Below are 17,076 nucleotides of genomic sequence, written 5' to 3'. Positions count from 1 at the left end.
TGGCCACGCCAGAATAATGCATGTACCTGGACACCAGGGGCTTAATACAAATGGTACTGTTTAGACCCGGTTTACACCATAAATACCGAATACCTTAGGCAGTGTTCGGCGTCGCGAGTTTGGCCTTATATGCATCAGCTCCGAATCATGTCTTTGGTCAAATGTTGGGTTTGCCCGGCTCCTGTGTTTTGCTGCCTTACGTTCCTCTATATCGGCTAAGGCGACACCAGGAGAACTACTGCGATTGTGCCCTGGTTCATCCGGACGAGCACCTCAGTAGAGAAAGCCGAAAACTGACTGTCATGATATAGCGTGAGACTGGTCAACCACTCGATGACCTATCGGAATCTTCGGGATTCCTCCGCATTAACGAAGGGCCATTTCCCGGCCAGGCATGTACACACCTCGAATCCGGGCGAGTGCGGAGCCACCAGGGGCTATATAGTAGCCCCACTGTCAAACTTCTATGGCTAAGTGAAAGTGTTAAAGCATTATAGTCTGGTTGCCTAGTTCACTGCGCTATCACCTCCTTACTAGGACCAAGACGTTGGATTAAGTGTGAATACACGTCTTCTGCGAACACCCCCGCATTGTATGCGTCGGGGCTGAAGCCGACGACCGCAATCTTTCAGGTTATATACATAAACGGCCGCACAAGAGGCATCACAATACTTTCGGGCAAAAGTATAAACACAACCTTGATAAATTTAATAAAGCATTGTTTTTACAATGGGAATATATGTCACTCAAACATAATATTCTTCGAGCACTAGGCCTCTATCACACGAGCACCCTCAAGAACTTCTTCAAAATAGTGCTCGGCAGCCACTCGGCCTATGGCCGAACCCTGCGCCACGATAGTGGTAGCTTCCATCTCAGCCCAGTATGCTTTGACACGGGCAAGGGCCATCCGCGAGCCTTCTATGCACGCCGACCTCTTCACCGCATTGATGCACGACACCGCACCAAGGAATTGCTGCACTAGGCTAAAATATCTGTTCGGCTTTGGCCTTTCCGGCTACAGCTGATCCACGACAGACCTCATGGAGAGTCCGGACAACCTATTAAGTTAGGCCCATTTGGCTAGCTGATCGGTCAATGGAAGCGGACACTGTGGAATGTTAAACTGCGCCCAGAACAGCTTGTCCACTTCATGATCTGTTTGATCTCGGAAGTATTCGGCCGCATCGACAGCGCTCGCCGCCAAGTCCAGATATGCGTGTGCCGAACTCCACAGCCGATCCAGAGGGGCATACCATGGATCTCCGAACTTCCTCCGCAGCAAAAAGGGCTTCCCAGCCACAATGTCACAGGCTTCACGTAGCTCCTCCTTCTTCGCTCTCATGGCAGAACGGGTGTCTTTGGTCACCATCGGGCCTTTTCAAGGTCCGTTGCCTTCGCTCGGTTTTCTTCCTCAAGGAACTGGCAACGGTCGGCAGTGTCTTTTAACTTTACAGCCATCTTGGCCATTTTCTCTTTGCTCTCGCAATGCGCGTCCTTCTCGACTCTTAACTCATTGGCCGCCTTCAAAGCAACGACATTACTACTCCTTGCTTGTTCTTTGGCTCGGGCAAGTTCCGCCCGAAGGGTCTCCATGGTGGCAGCTCCATCTGCAGTCACAACATATTAAAGATACTGGCATCACACTGCTCTTACTATGTGACATTCACCAGAAAATATCACTTACCCTGTGCCTCGTCATGCCGCTTGTTAACAAGCTCGATGTCGGAATCCGCCGCATCTAGTTGCCGCTTTAGTTCGGCAAACTCATGAGTCCGGCTAGCCCACCGGAGCCTCCACTACCTGCACATAAAGGCGGTATGGTTATTACCTGGGACTATGATCCTTTATTTGCCGCCGTTCTCGGTGACAACCAGAGTCTCAGGGGCTATTATCTACACAGGGCACACCTAAAAATGTGCGGTACTATCACAAAGGTATATCATTTTACGTACCTCAAAGCCCGTTAGTAGACTCATAAAGGCATCATGCAACCCGCTTTCGGTGGACGAAATCCTTTCCATAACTGTATCCATCAATGCACGGTGTTCTTCCGAGATGGTCTCTCGCTTCAGAAGATCCCTCAGTATGTCCGACCGCATACCAGATGGCACTGGACTCTTTTGTCTGCCCTCTTCAAGAGCCGGATGCTGGTGACTTCGGGTGACTATAGGATTATCTTCTGGCCTCACCGGATCTCGAGAGGCCCTCCATGACGACACTTCAAGGTCGCCCGCTTCTTGAGCGAGGGAGTCCGGGGGAGGCGTTTCGCTCTCCATCATCTCCGGAAGAAGGTCCCCTGAAGACGAGCTCTGTTGAGAAGGGCTAAGATCCGAACTGCAAGATAAACGCTTTGGTTATTTTCCTCGGAAGTAAGGTAGGATATCTCTACTATTAAGTAGATTTTGATCACTTATGACTCGTTAGAGGGCTGATCCCCGCATGAACTTTGTGTGGCAAGAGCACCCTCCGAGACGGGACCCTCTGGTGGAGTTTTCTTCTCCCGCTTGGAAACCTTGGTTTCCGGATCATCAGAGGTAGTCCTGTTCCTCCCCCAGGGTGAGTGAATGTCAGATTCCTTCCCTTGGCTATCCTCCCTCACGGAGGCGCTCGTTCCCTCGATTAGAATAGGTAGCGGTGGAGGCCTGATTTGTCCCTCTTTATTCCCCCTGTCGGTGTCAAAACCGGCGGATCTCGGGTAGGGGGTCCCGAACTGTGTGTCTAGGCCGGATGGTAACAGGAGGCAGGGGACATGATGTTTTACCCAGGTTCGGGCCCTCTTGATGGAGGTAAAACCCTATGTCCTGCTTGATTAATATTGATGATATGGGTAGTACAAGAGTAGATCTACCACGAGATCAGAGAGGCTAAACCCTAGAAGCTAGCCTATGGTATGATTGTCTGTTGTGATTGTTGTCCTACGGACTAAAACCCTTCGGTTTATATAGACACCGGAGAGGGTTAGGGTTACACAAGGTCGGTTATAAAGGAGGAGATATCCATATTCGTATTGCCTAGCTTGCCTTCCACGCCAAGTAGAGTCCCATCCGGACACGAGACAAAGTCTTCAATCTTGTATCTTCATAGTCCAACAGTCCGGCCAAAGGATATAGTCCGGCTGTCCGGAGAACCCCTAATCCAGGACTCCCTCAGTAGCCCCCGAACCAGGCTTCAATGACGATGAGTTCTGCGCGCAGTATTGTCTTTGGCATTCCAAGGCTGGTTCCTCTCCAAATTCTGTGTACCTGTCGAAATAGTGTCCGGTTTCTTGTGAATGTTGCACTCCTTGGCTTCCACGGCCAATGATGGCCACTTTCCATGTGTCGAGCGAATGTGAAGAGCCAGGGTGTTTTCACATTTACCCCTAGCTATGTGAATGAGCCGCCTATTAAAAAGGACGAGGATTCAGATCCAAATCACACCATCCTCCCTTGGCGAGCCTTCATCGGAGCGCACCCGACAGAGATCCATTCCATCATGGCCGGTCGATGCAGCTCCTCCTCTTGCTCCCCTAGCTCCAAGCCTTGAGATTGGGAGAGATGTTCCATCCCGCACAGCAAATTAGTGATGCTTCAAACCAAGGGATTTCTTCCCCCAGCGTACATGGTCCCGATTCGAGCCAGGCTCGCCACCTATAATGGCGGAGAGCAAGCGGAGAGCCTTCCCAATCCCTCCAAGGGAGAGCGGGTATGCCTTGTCCCTTATTTGGTAAGAGGGCTCGGATTCCCAATTCATCTGTTTCTCCGGGGGCTCCTGGAGTTCTACGGCCTCCAGTTGCACAACCTTACGCCTGCCTCCATGTTGCATATCGCGGGATTCGTAGCCCTTTGCGAGTTGTTTTTGGGCTGTGAGGCTCATTTTGCTCTGTGGAAGAAGCTGTTCTGCCTTGTGCCCCATTCTCAGAAGGGGTCAATATATCAAGTGGGCGGAGCCGAAGTGTGGCGTGTTGCCGGGACCGGATACCTGTCCGGAACCCCAAAGGAGACGTCCAAAGACTGGCCTTCAGAATGGTTTTATATAGAAGACATCCCCCTCTCGGATCCTATTCAGATCGGCCTTCTTGAGTTTGACAACGCCCCTTTGAAGAAGCACCGGAGCTGGCGTCCACGGAGCTCCCTGGAGGAAGATGACAGGGACGTTCTTTACCTGATGAGCTGGATAAGTTTTTTAGCTCGATCCGGATTGACCATGATCGAGGTCATGGCCATATGTATCATGCGGGGGGTGCAGCTGCTTCAGTATAGAGGCCACCCCATGTGGGATTTCAACCGGGAGGATGATGCCACCCGCTACGGCCGTAAAGGGTCGGGATCGGTTGCTAATCTAATAAAGATCTTATCCACTTTGTACAAGGGAGAAGAGGAGGAATTTCTTGGTGTCAACCCGCAGGGCGGATTTTCTATGTACAATCCTCCGAGCTGGGTAAGCGGAGACTTTTTCTCGCCCATCCGTTTCATATTTCCGTAGTTAAGTATTCAGTCTAGCGATTTCTACACAGGAACTGCGCTAGGCTGTAAGGGAGATAAACAACCCCCCTCCACAACCCGAGGACCCTGGACGGTCCCTCGACCCGACCTCCCAGGAGGATCCGGACATATCTGTGGAGCTGATCGATGGGGTGTTTTACCAATTGAGCAATGATAATGCTTTGGTGGCCATTATGGCCGATTACCCTGGGCTACTTCCAGCCTCACAGGTGACTGAGACCGAAGTCCCAACACTTCAAAAAGGGATCCGTCCTTGCGTGTTTTTGATTGTCGTATAACAGTCGTGTTTTGCAGGGGAGGTCCTCGAGGCAGAAGGCCGAGCCTGCGGCGACTGGCAACAAGGGGCCACGAAGCCAGGCAGGCTGAAAAGACCCGCAGTCCGGATTGAGACACCGGTGCAGCGGTACGGTGCACCGTCTTTATTGCAAGACATTATTCTCAGAGGCATATTAACGCCCATGCTGTCTTTTTAGGAAAAAGAGCGCTCGCCGGACTATACCTGGAGAGGCTACCAATCGCGCCTCCACAAGCCAGGCTCCAAGGCCAGATTCGGAGGCGGGAATGAATACGAGGCGTGCGGATAAACTGTCCTCCACCAATTCCGAGGTGGAAAGTGCCATGAACCACAGGCGTCGCCGGACTATTCTTCGTGACACTTGTTTCTCCCAAGAGGCATTGGATGCCTTCAACTCGGGAGACGCGCACCTCCGCGCCGCTCAAAATGGTCTAGCCAGAGCCACGGAGCAGTATGTAAAAGACATACGGGTGAGAAAATTTGGTGATTATATGTATCAGTAGCCCTTGAGACTTGAAACAGTTAGGATAACTGATTTAAGGATCATTTGTTATGCAGGTTCTTACAGAAAAGAATACTCAACTGTTCCAGGAGCTGGAAGAGTGCAAAGCCCAACTTCAGGCCGCACTGGCCGCAGCAGGGGAGCCCAAAGAGATCCCCTCTGGTAACATATCCTTCGAATGATAAGTATCATATAGAATGTGGCGTATATGCAGATCTGATGATAAAATTGCAGATGACGCTGGAGTAAATCAGGATAAGCAACAGCTCCTACGCCAGCTAAAGGCCGGTGAGAGCATGCTTACGAGGGTGAGGCAGGAGAAAAATTATCTCCTGGATGCCAACACCAAGCTGGGCGTGGAACTACAAGATGTTCTTGCCCAATGGTCGGACTCTGTTAAGGAAAATCGGTGGCTTCGACGCGACATATTTAGTAAGTGCTTGAACGAACTTTGAAAAGGAGTTCGGCGAGGAAGCTGGCTGACAGAGTTATGTCTGTAGGTATGCTAATAGGTCGTCCTGCTGAGGAAATGCCCGGTTCAACGGGTGACCTTCTTCCCGAGCTCTCACAGCTGCACGAACGAGTTCGGCAGGTGATGCAAGGCGTCGCCTAGGCCTTGTGGCCATCCGTCTCCATACCCGAAGGCCTTGGAGAGCTTGCAGAAAAGCTAAAGGGAGCGCAGCGGCGCTTCCGATTATGGAAGATATCGGCCTGCCGTCAGGGCGCCAGGGAAGCCTGGGCAATGGTGAAGACAGGGTACACGAAGGCTGACCCAAACCATATGGCCGAAGTTGGACCTGTGGGGCCCGATGGGAAGGAGATCCCTGTGAGCTTAGTGTACGGCCAAGTAGAATTGGCCGCAAAGTATTCCCAACAGGACTATAGACTAGACAGCCTATTGGATGGTATTGAAGAGGAATTCAACCAGTCAAATTGACTATGTAATTTTAAAGTGACATGTATAATGCCTTCTAGCCGGATTGTAGATCATTTGTCGTGGCGGACCTTTTCGCTTCGACCTCGGGACCCGACGGTCCGGAGTGTATCCGAATACCCTCTCGGTTATGTAAGAACCGGGGCATGCGTGGAGACCAGGCGTAGGGGTCATTAGTGCTTTATCAGACAAGTGCCCAATTAGTTATGTTATATTACATGGGTAGTAAGAAACATCTTCCAGGGAGAATAGTTCCGTTAAGGGTTCCTTTCCCTGGGTAAGCATGCCCTAAAGTGCATGTCCGGACTGCGACAAGAAGCGCAGAAAAAGCATCTGGGGGCAGATATGGATAATAAATAAAAGTCATCTTTTGTTCACCGACCGAATATTCCCTTAAGAACGCTAGCTTTCGGCTTCACCCAGTCTGAGGTACACGTCCGGCTGACCCGGCGGTAACAATCGCAGAGGTGCTCACCTTATGCCCTAGCCGAATTAACGGGAAGGCATAAATACAAGAGCTAGGCAACCCAGCTTGGCCAAAACTTAAGTCATATCGATGCATATAATGGTGAAAAAGGTACATGCAGAAGTATAACACATGTGTTAGGCGTGAGGCCCAGGTAAATAATTTAAGCTTCTGTGAAAGAAGCCCCCAGGTATGAAGAGTGCGGCTAGCGCATCTGTAATGTATGAGTAAGGCACAAGGTGACCCTTGAGGGCCTAGAGAAATAAAAGAAAGAAAGGGAAACAAGACAGATGATGCATATGCAGAAAATGGACAAAGGGAGGGGACTAACATAAAGTCCGGTGCTAGGCGTAGAATCTTCGAAGCCTGGCTGCGTTCCATGGGTTCGGCTCGAGTCGACTAGTCGATGCATCCCACAGTTGGTACGCTCCATCGGTCAGAACTTGGTCGATAATGAAGGAGCTTCCCATTTGGGCTCGAGCTTGTTCTTTTTCTTATCCGACAGCCGTAGAACTAGTTCGCCAATGTTATAAGTTTTGGCCCGTACTTCTCTGCTTTGGTATCTGCGAGCCTGTTGCTGGTAAAATGCGGAACGGGCTTTGGCTACATCGCGCTCTTCCTCCAAGGTGTCCAGACTGTCCTGCCGATCGAGCTCGGCTTCTCTTTCTTCGTACATGCGCACTCGAGGTGAGTCATGAATTATGTCACAGGGCAGGACTGCCTCTGCACCGTACACCATAAAAAACGGTGTATATCCAGTACTACAATTCGGCACGGTCCTCAGCCCCCAGAGTACGGATTCGAGCTCCTCTACCCAGTGCGTGTCAGACTCCGTTAAGGAGCGCACTAATCTGGGTTTAATGCCGCTCATTATAAGACCATTTGCTCGTTCGACTTGACCGTTGGTTTGTGGGTGATAGACTGAAGCATAATCGAACTTGAAGCCCATTTTGCTGCACCAGAGTTTTACCTTGTCGGCCGTGAAGTTCGTGCCGTTATCAGTGATGATGCTGTGGGGGATGCCGTAACGGTGTACAACCCCGGATATGAAATCTATCATCGGTCCAGATTCAGCTGTTTTAACTGGTTTAGCCTCTATCCATTTGGTGAATTTATCCAGCATGACCAATAAGTATTTTTTCTTGTGGGTTCCCCCTTTAAGGGGTCCAACCATGTCAAGCCCCCAGACCGCTAAGGGCCATGTAATGGGGATTGTTTGGAGGGCGGTGGGTGGCATGTGGCTTTGATTTGCAAAGAGCTGGCAACCGGTGCAACATTGGACCAAGTCCTGTGCATCTGCCCGGGTTGTTGGCCAATAGAATCATGTACGGAAGGCCTTGCTTACAAGAGCCCGAGCTGCGGCGTGATGACTACCGAGTCTGGCGTGAATTTCTGCCAAAAGGTTCCGCCCTTCCTCTTCGGAGATGCACCTTTGAAGGACTCCGGTAGCGCTTTTTTGTACAATTCTCCCTCATGGACCCTGTAGGCCTTGGATCGCCGCACTATGCAGCGTGCCTCATTTTGGTCCTCCGGAAGTTCCTGTCTAGTTAGGTAGGCCAGGAATGGTTCTGTCCACGGGGCAATAATGGCCATTATTTCGTGGGCTGAATGTGTTATTTCGGTGGCGGAGCCTCCGATTGTGTCAGAGAGTTCGGTATCGGGTATTTTTGGCCGGGTCCGGACTGTTGTTACCGGTGTCCCCTTCCCATGCTACGGATGGCTTGAAGAGCCTTTCCAGAAATATGTTGGGAGGGACCGCGTCGCGTTTTGCGCCGATGCGGGCGAGGATATCCGCCGCCTGATTGTTTTCCCGAGCCACATGGTGAAATTCGAGCCCCTCGAACCGAGCTGACATTTTTAGGACGGCATTGCGATAAGCTGCCATTTTCGGATCCTTGGCATCGAAGTCTCCATTTATTTGGGATATCGCGAGGTTCGAATCCCCGCGCACCTCTAGGCGTTGAATGCCCATGGATACTGCCATCCGGAGACCATGTAGAAGGGCCTCATATTCGGCTGCGTTGTTGGAGTCCGTATACATTATCTGTAGTACGTATTGAACGGTATCTCCTGTTGGGGACGTCAAAACGACGCCAGCCCCCAGACCAGCCAACATTTTGGAGCCGTCGAAGTGCATGATCCAGTTTGAATATGTGCCGTACTCTTTAGGGAGTTCGGCTTCCATCCACTCAGCGACGAAGTCAGCCAAAACTTGCGACTTAATAGCTCGCCGTGGCTTGTAAGTTATGTCGAACGGGAGGAGCTCAATGGCCCATTTGGCAATCCGGCCCGTCGCGTCGCGGTTGTTTATAATATCGTTAAGTGGTACTTCCGAGGCTACCATTATCGAACACTCTTGAAAGTAGTGTCGCAGCTTCCGGGATGCCATAAATACCGCGTACGCTATCTTTTGATAATGCGGGTACCGTGATTTGCATGGAGTAAGGACAGTGGACACATAGTAAACCGGCTTTTGAAGGGGGAATTTGTGTCCGTCCACTTCTCGCTCGACGACGAGCACTGCGCTTACTACTTGATGAGTTGCCGCAATGTATAATAGCATTGGTTCGCCAATGTTTGGCGCGGCCAGGACTGGGTTTGTTGCCAATATGGCTTTTATTTCGTTGAGTCCGGCCGTGGCGGCATCCGTCCACTCGAAGTGTTCGGTGCGCCGGAGGAGGCGATAAAGGGGTAATGCCTTTTCTCCCAAGCGGGAGATAAAGCGGCTTAGAGCCGCCACGCATCCAGTCAATTTTTGTATTTGTTTGAGGTCTGTTGGGGTAGCCAACTGTGACAACGCTCGGATTTTGGCCGGATTAGCTTCAATACCTCTACTGGAGACAATGAATCCCAGGAGCTTTCCGGCTGGTACGCCGAAAACGCATTTTTCCGGATTGAGCTTGATGTCATATGTTCGGAGGTTGTCGAATGTGAGCCTCAAGTCGTCTACTAGAGTTTCGACATGCTTGGTTTTAACGACCACGTCATCGTATGCCTCCACTGTTTTGCCGATCTGGTTTGCCAGACATGTCTGAATCATGCGCTGATATGTTGCGCCGGCTTTTTGAGCCCGAAGGGCATTGTGTTGAAGCAGAATGGGCCGTATGGTGTGATGAATGCCGTTGCGGCTTGGTCTGGCTCTGCCATTTTAATTTGATGGTAGCCGGAGTATGCGTCGAGGAAACACAATGAATCGTGTCCTGCGGTAGCATCGATGATTTGATCGATGCGGGGGAGGGGGAAGGGATCCTTTGGGCAGGCCTTGTTAAGGTCCTTAAAATCGACGCACAAGCGCCAGGATTTGTCCTTCTTTGGTACCATCACCAGGTTTGCTAGCCAGTCCGGATGTTTTATGTCTCCGATGAATCCGGCCTCCAATAGCTTGGCTACTTCCTCTCCCATGGCTTGTCTCTTAGGTTCGGAGAAACGTCGAAGAGCCTGCTTGACTGGCTTGAATCCTTTTAGGATATTTAGGCTGTGCTCAGCCAGCCTGCGTGGGATTCCTGGCATGTCTGAAGGGTGCCAGGCAAAAATGTCCCAGTTCTCGCATAGGAACTCTCGCAGTGCGGCGTCGACATTAGGGTTTAATTATGCCCCGATGGAAGCTGTTTTTGTAGGGTCCGTTGGATGGACTTGGAATTTGACTATTCCGTCCGCCGGTTTAAAGGAGGTGGACTTAGATCTTTTATTGAGTATCACGTCGTCCCTGTTCACCATGGAGCGCAGCGCAGTTAGTTCCTCGGCCGCTAGGGCTTTGGATAGTGCCTCGAGGGCCAGTGCAGCTGTCTTATTTTCGGCGCGGAGTGCTATGTCCGGATCACTAGCAAGAGTGATGATTCCGTTGGGCCCGGGCATTTTGAGCTTCATGTACCCGTAATGGGGTATGGCTTGGAAGATTGTAAACGCCTCCCGCCCTAATAGAGCGTGGTATCCGCTGCTGAACGGGGCCACTTGGAATGTAATTTCTTCGGACCTGTAATTATCCGGCGTGCCGAATACCATGTCTAGTGTGATTTTCCCAGCACAGCGTGCTTCCCGACTGGGGATGATTCCTCTAAAGGTTGTGCTACTTTGCTCAATGCGGCTCCAGTCTATTTCCATCTTTTGAAGAGTTTCCTCATAGATGAGGTTTAATCCGCTGCCGCCGTCCATGAGTACCTTGGTGAGTCGAAAGCCGTCCACGATTGGACTGAGGACCAGTGCGGCTGGTGCTCGGGCTGTTCGGAATTTAGGTTCGTCACTGGCATTGAAGGTAATAGCCGTGTCACTCCAAGGATTTATTTCTGCTATGTGGCAGATTTCGGCCATGCTGCGGAGTGTTCGCTTGCGTCTATTATTTGACGCGAAGGTCTCAAAGACCGTTAACACCGTATTGTTGTCCACGGGATGGTGCTCTGTGGTATTTGGGAGGAGTAGATCCTCACCACTTTTGGCCACCTGCCGGAGTATCCAACATGCTCTAAGGCTGTGCGTTGGTATTGCATCCGCTGTACTATGAATTTTGCAGGGTCCGTTGAGCCATCCCTCCAGTACGGTTCCTTGCCCCGTAGAGGGCTTTTGCTTTTTGGTAGTTAACCCAGGTGTATTGTGATAATGCACCCTTTTATTTCGGACTGGGTTTGTATTCAGGGCCGGATTATCCCAAAATTTTATTTCGGTTTTCCAGGCGCTTTCCATCGCACAGTACTTTCGTACTATGGACACCAAGTCGGCAAAGCGTGTAATTTAGCGATGACTTATGGCGTTGAGGATTCCCTTGTCCGTGCAATTATTGCAGAAGAATGAAATTGCGTCTTCCTCGCGGCAGTCCTTTATCCTGTTCATGACCAGGAGGAATCTGGCCCAGTAATGGTGTACTGTTTCTTCGGGCTCTTGCCTAATTTGGGATAGATCGCGTATGTTTGGGTGGGTGGGTGGAATTGAATCCGAATCCTCACCCAATCTGAGACTCAGGGGCCAAGGAGTTTCCGAACTCGGAAGTTTGGATTCTTGGATGTTTTCCGATAAATCTAGCCCGCTGCCTGATTCTAGGTTCAGGCCTTGAGTGACGTCCTCCCCTCCGCGGGTATCTGGCTTGGAGGGATCGGGAATCCGGACATAGCTAGTCCTTAAGATAGATGAAGGGTTGCCGCATTGTTCCTCCACCACTGCAACGTGATGGGTGACCTGGGGAGAGTTGATCTCTCTCAGATCGGGTTTAGGCCCAATCTGATCATAGTCTGTAGCGACTCCCAGGGCGGCGATGCGATCCAAGAGCTCGTTCAGGGAAGAGAGCTCCATTGGATCTAACTGCTCGGCGAGTTCCGAGTTGACGTGAAGATTGCTTTCGATGACCCGAGAAGTCATCGTCGGCGCAGCGGCCGAACAGGCGGTCATAAGAAAACCACCTAGCCGGAGAGTTTGGCCGATAGCCAAAGCTCCCTCAGCAACAGTGCCGTCTTTAAAGACGGGATGAGACATCCTTCCTGGTGGCGATGGCACAACGGAACTCTTAATGAAAGCACCAATGTCGGTGTCAAAACCGGAGGATCTCGGGTAGGGGGTCCCGAACTATGCGTCTAGGCCGGATGGTAACAGGAGGCAGGGGACACGATGTTTTACCCAGGTTCGGGCCCTCTTGATGGAGGTAAAACCCTACGTCCTGCTTGATTAATATTGATGATATGGGTGTTACAAGAGTAGATCTACCACGAGATCAGAGAGGCTAAACCCAAGAAGCTAGCCTGTGGTATGATTGTATGTTGTGACTGTTGTCCTACGGACTAAAACCCTTCGGTTCATATAGACACCGAAGAGGGTTAGGGTTACACAAGGTCGGTTACAAAGGAGGAGATATCCATATACGTATTGCCTAGCTTGCTTTCCACGCCAAGTAGAGTCCCACCCGGACACGAGACAAAGTCTTCAATCTTGTATCTTCATAGTCTAACGATCCGGCCAATGGAGATAGTCCGGATGTCCGGAGACCCCCTAATCTAGGACTCTTTCAGTCCTCTTCCTTCCCAGGGCGAGAGAATGTCAGATTCTTCCCCTGGGTTGTCCTCCCTCACGGAGACGCTCATTCCCTCGGTTGGAATAGGTAGTGGTGGAGGCCTGCTTTCGCCCTCTTTATTCCCCCCTTCATCTTTCTTTGAGGGCACCAGGCAAGGTGTTGGCTCGAGCATCTTTTCTAGCACCGGATTGTCCAAGCCTTCAAGAAGGGGGGCCGAACACCGGATCATCTTCGCCTTTGTTATCCAGTCCTGGTCAAAGTGAGATTCTTCAGAATAATGTCATGATAAAAAAGGATAGTGTGTTTGGCCATGGGATCACTTACTTGGGCCGCGGTACGGTTGCTACTCAGGCCCACATCCTCGGTAGTGTCCGGACACTCTATTTGGGGGCCGAAGAACGATTTATACATCTCCTTGTGCGTCAGGCCGAGGAAATTCTGAATAGTGTGCGGTCCTTCCGGGTTGAATTCCCACATGAGGAGGGGCCGGCGTTTGCAAGGCTGGACTTGACGAACCAGCATGACTTGCATTACCATAACCAGACTGAAATCTCCCTTGAAGAGATCTTGGATGCGACTGTGCAGTATGGGCACGTCCTTGGTCGGGCCCCAACTCAGCCCCCTGCTGATCCATGACATCAGTTGGGGTGGAGGGCCCGAGCGGAAGGTAGGGGCGGCTACCCACTTGACACTACGAGGAGCTATGACGTAAAACCACTCCCGTTGCCACAATCCGGACACCTCTAGAAAGGAGCCCTTCGGCCATGGAGCGCCAGCAATTTTGCTTATTAGAGCACCTCCGCACGCTGCGTACTACCCCTTGACCATCTTCGGCTTCACATCAAAGGTCTTGAGCTACAGGCCGAAGTGAGGGGTAATGCGGAGGAAGGCCTCACACACGACAATAAATGACGAGATGTGAAGCAGGGAATCCGGGGCTAGGTCGTGAAAATCCAGCCCGTAATAAAACGTAAGACCCCTAACAAAAGGATCCAGAGCGAGGCCTAGTCCTCAGAGGAAGTGGGAGACGAACACAACGCTCTCGTTGGGTTCGGGAGTAGGGATGACCTGCCCTCTAGCGGGCAGCCTATGAGAAATTTCGGCGGTCAGGTATCTGGCCTCCCTTAACTTCTTGATATCCTCCTCCATGATGGAGGAAGGCATCCACCGGCCTTGAAGGCTGGATCAGGACATGATTGAAGGTCCGAAGCACCTGACCTGGGCTTTAGGTGTTAGAACTCAAGGTGGGGGAAGGGTTCGATTGAGCACAGGAGGGAAGAAGTAAAAGCCTTGTCCCTTTATAAAGAGGGTGAATATCAAGCGTCCTCCTCGTGGCCGTTTTGGGACTTGCCTAAAATCTAGGAGTCCTAGGCACGATTGGGTTACGCACGTCCATATTAATGAGGATCCCGTAATAAGGGGAACACGATTTCTACTTTGACAAGACGTGTCAAGAAACCGCCTCGCGTTATGTACGGGGCTGGTTAAGGAAAAACGGTTCGAATAATTACCGGACCATGGCATGATGTCATGTTGCCAAAACGTGTCAGCAGATTGGATTTGTGGAAATATTATTCTCTCTACGGTGGTATGTGGAACTTATTTTGCAGGGTCAGACACTATCCTTGTATTCAAACTCTTCTGTGGTGTATTCGGAGGAGGAATTGCAGGGTCGGACACTATCCTTGTATTCAAACTCTTCTGTGGTGTATTCGGAGGAGGAACCCGCCTTGCAATGCCGAAGACAACAATGCGCGCCAGACTCATCGTCATTGAAGCCTGGTTCAGGGGCTACTGAGGGAGTCCTGGATTAGGGGGTCTTTGGACAGCCGGACTATATCCTTTGGCCGGACTGTTGGACTATGAAGATACAAGATTGAAGACTTCGTCTCGTGTCCGGATGGGACTCTACTTGGCGTGGAAGGCAAGCTAGGCAATATGGATATGTATATCTCCTCCTTTGTAACCGACCTTGTGTAACCCTAGGCCCCTCTGATGTCTATATAAACCGGAGGGTTTTAGTCCGTAGGACAACATACAATCATACCATAGGCTAGCTTCTAGGGTTTAGCCTCTCCGATCTCGTGGTAGATCAACTCTTGTAATACTCATATCATCAAGAATATATCAAGCAGGACGTAGGGTTTTACCTCCGTCAAGAGGGCCCGAACTTGGGTAAAACATCGTGTCCCCTGCTTCCTGTTACCATCCGCCTTAGACGCACAGTTCGGGACCCCCTACCCGAGATCCGCCAGTTTTGACACCAACAATGCCCCTCATCCCTCTCGGCCCCACCGCTCCTCTGCCTTTGTGTGCATGACATGCGGGCCAGCTGAACTGCGGCGACCATCAACTTTCTACCACAGACACACCCGATTGGACGCGGTTTGCCTGCTCCGCTTTTGTGCTTCGATCCGTACTCCTGCACCATCGAATTTTCATCCAGCGGCTATGACACATTTTGTCCCGGGCATCAATCCTCAGCTGGAGTACTTATGTACTACAGGTAGTACCCGCCGGTGTGGCCATCTACGCCTCGTAACGCCCCGACGCCCAGCTGTGGCACCCTCGCCACGGCCACGCCACCACCGGCCGGTTCATCTCGAACGAGTGAGTCGCGAACCATGCCACCACCATGAGAATGACATGTGGGCCAACCGCATTTAAGGTCCGCATGTCATTGACTCATAGGCCGGGCACTAAGCCACTGAAGTTTGGTCCCGTGGGCCCTGAGAGGGAAATGTAACTCCTACGACAAGCCTTGTGGTGCTCCCGCAGTACGAGCTTGTGCCAAAACTGGAATTTGTTTCTTACTACTACTCCTACCAACTAGTACTAGTAAGGTACACGTGCATTGCACGCATGAGATTCTGGTGGTTTGTGCATTATGCTTCTACATGTGGAGCTTTCTGGATTCTAACATGTGGCAAAATCTCATGGAATGTAAGGTTAGGCAAGTTTGATTAACTTAGGTGAGTGTTTGGTTCAAGCCACACCTTAGGCAAGCTACACTAAGGCCCCACATGACATACACACAATCTAAGATGACTTATTCACCTAGACGGAGGGAGTAGTGTTTCTAGCAAGATGCCCGTGCGTTGCACGAAGTTGATGGAAAAGGTAAGCACAACTTATAAATTGATGGATGGAGTATTAGTTACTGTGATGCATATAATTAAACAAAGGGATCGCACATGTCGGTATTGACTGGAACGAGAATGCAACAACACAATAAGAATTAAGGCCACGATGATGCGATCGTAGTGGTGGTTTAAGAAGGCAAGAAGAAAGATGGATCCACGAACGTACGACCTCCTCCTCCTCAACCTAGTGCGCCGGGCCACCGCCCGGCGGCTAAGGAGCGGCGGCTTTTGTGGCGAGGTCGAGGTGCTTCTCAGCAAAGGCATCCAAGGCTTCCAGCCGGTTGAGGAAGGCCAACGTCGTAGCGTCCTCACTGGCCTTGTAGATACCTATGTACACGATTTGCTCGTACACGTGAATGTGTAGGTCGACGAATTCTTGCAAGGCGAGGCGCCTCTCGGTGAGCGCGACCTCCGGGTGGACATCCTTCATGGTGTCGGCGGGCAGTCGCAGGGCCACCAGTGCTTGAAAGAGGTTCCGGCCATGGAGGCCGATTAGGGTGGCAGGCAATGAGGAGCCTGGGCGCGCGGGCTGGAGGAGTACGGTGATGTCGTCCGCGAGCTTCTTGATGACGGTGAACTTGTTGCTGGTGTCAACGATCATCTGGTCCAACTGAGAGTCATAGTTGGCGTCGACGGCGTCCATCCACCAGCCGGTCTCCAACACCGTCTGGAGACGATCCTCGGCGCCATGCCGCAGGCCGGCGTCGTGGACCATCTGGCGCAGCCGCTGGCCGCTCACGCGCATCGCCGCCATGGGTCTGGAGTGAGATCTTTTGCGCTTAGTGTAGGTGCTTAGGCAAATGCTTAGGTGCGTACGATGTGGTAGATGCATTGGAATGGAGGGGCGCCTTTATATAAGGGCAATGAGGGCAAACTGCGTTGCATTCACATCGTGCGGCCTCTTTTCCCGGACCTCCTCCCATTACTTCCCTCATGCATTAATTAAAGGAGGATGCATTGGCCGTTCAACATATCGGGAACCGCTACTCCCTCCCTCATCTGCATTAAAGCCGTATCGGGAACTGCGCCGCCCGCTGTCAAATCGAATACTCCCTCCGTCTAGGTGAGTATTAAGTCATCTTACAAAAACCACTCGTTTCTTCACATTATATACGTACAATATATATGGACAACATCATATAGCCAGCAGTTTAGTTGTCAAAGAATTTTAGGGTGCTTAGTTTGGTCAAAGAATTCCATGGTGCTTAGTTTTATTTGAGGGGTGGGTTGTGCAGTTATGCTGGACACCATTATTGT

The sequence above is a fragment of the Triticum aestivum genome, chromosome 5A (genome assembly GCF_018294505.1).
Source record: "Triticum aestivum cultivar Chinese Spring chromosome 5A, IWGSC CS RefSeq v2.1, whole genome shotgun sequence".
NCBI lineage: Eukaryota > Viridiplantae > Streptophyta > Magnoliopsida > Poales > Poaceae > Triticum > Triticum aestivum.
Note: the sequence above shows the minus strand (reverse complement) of the source record.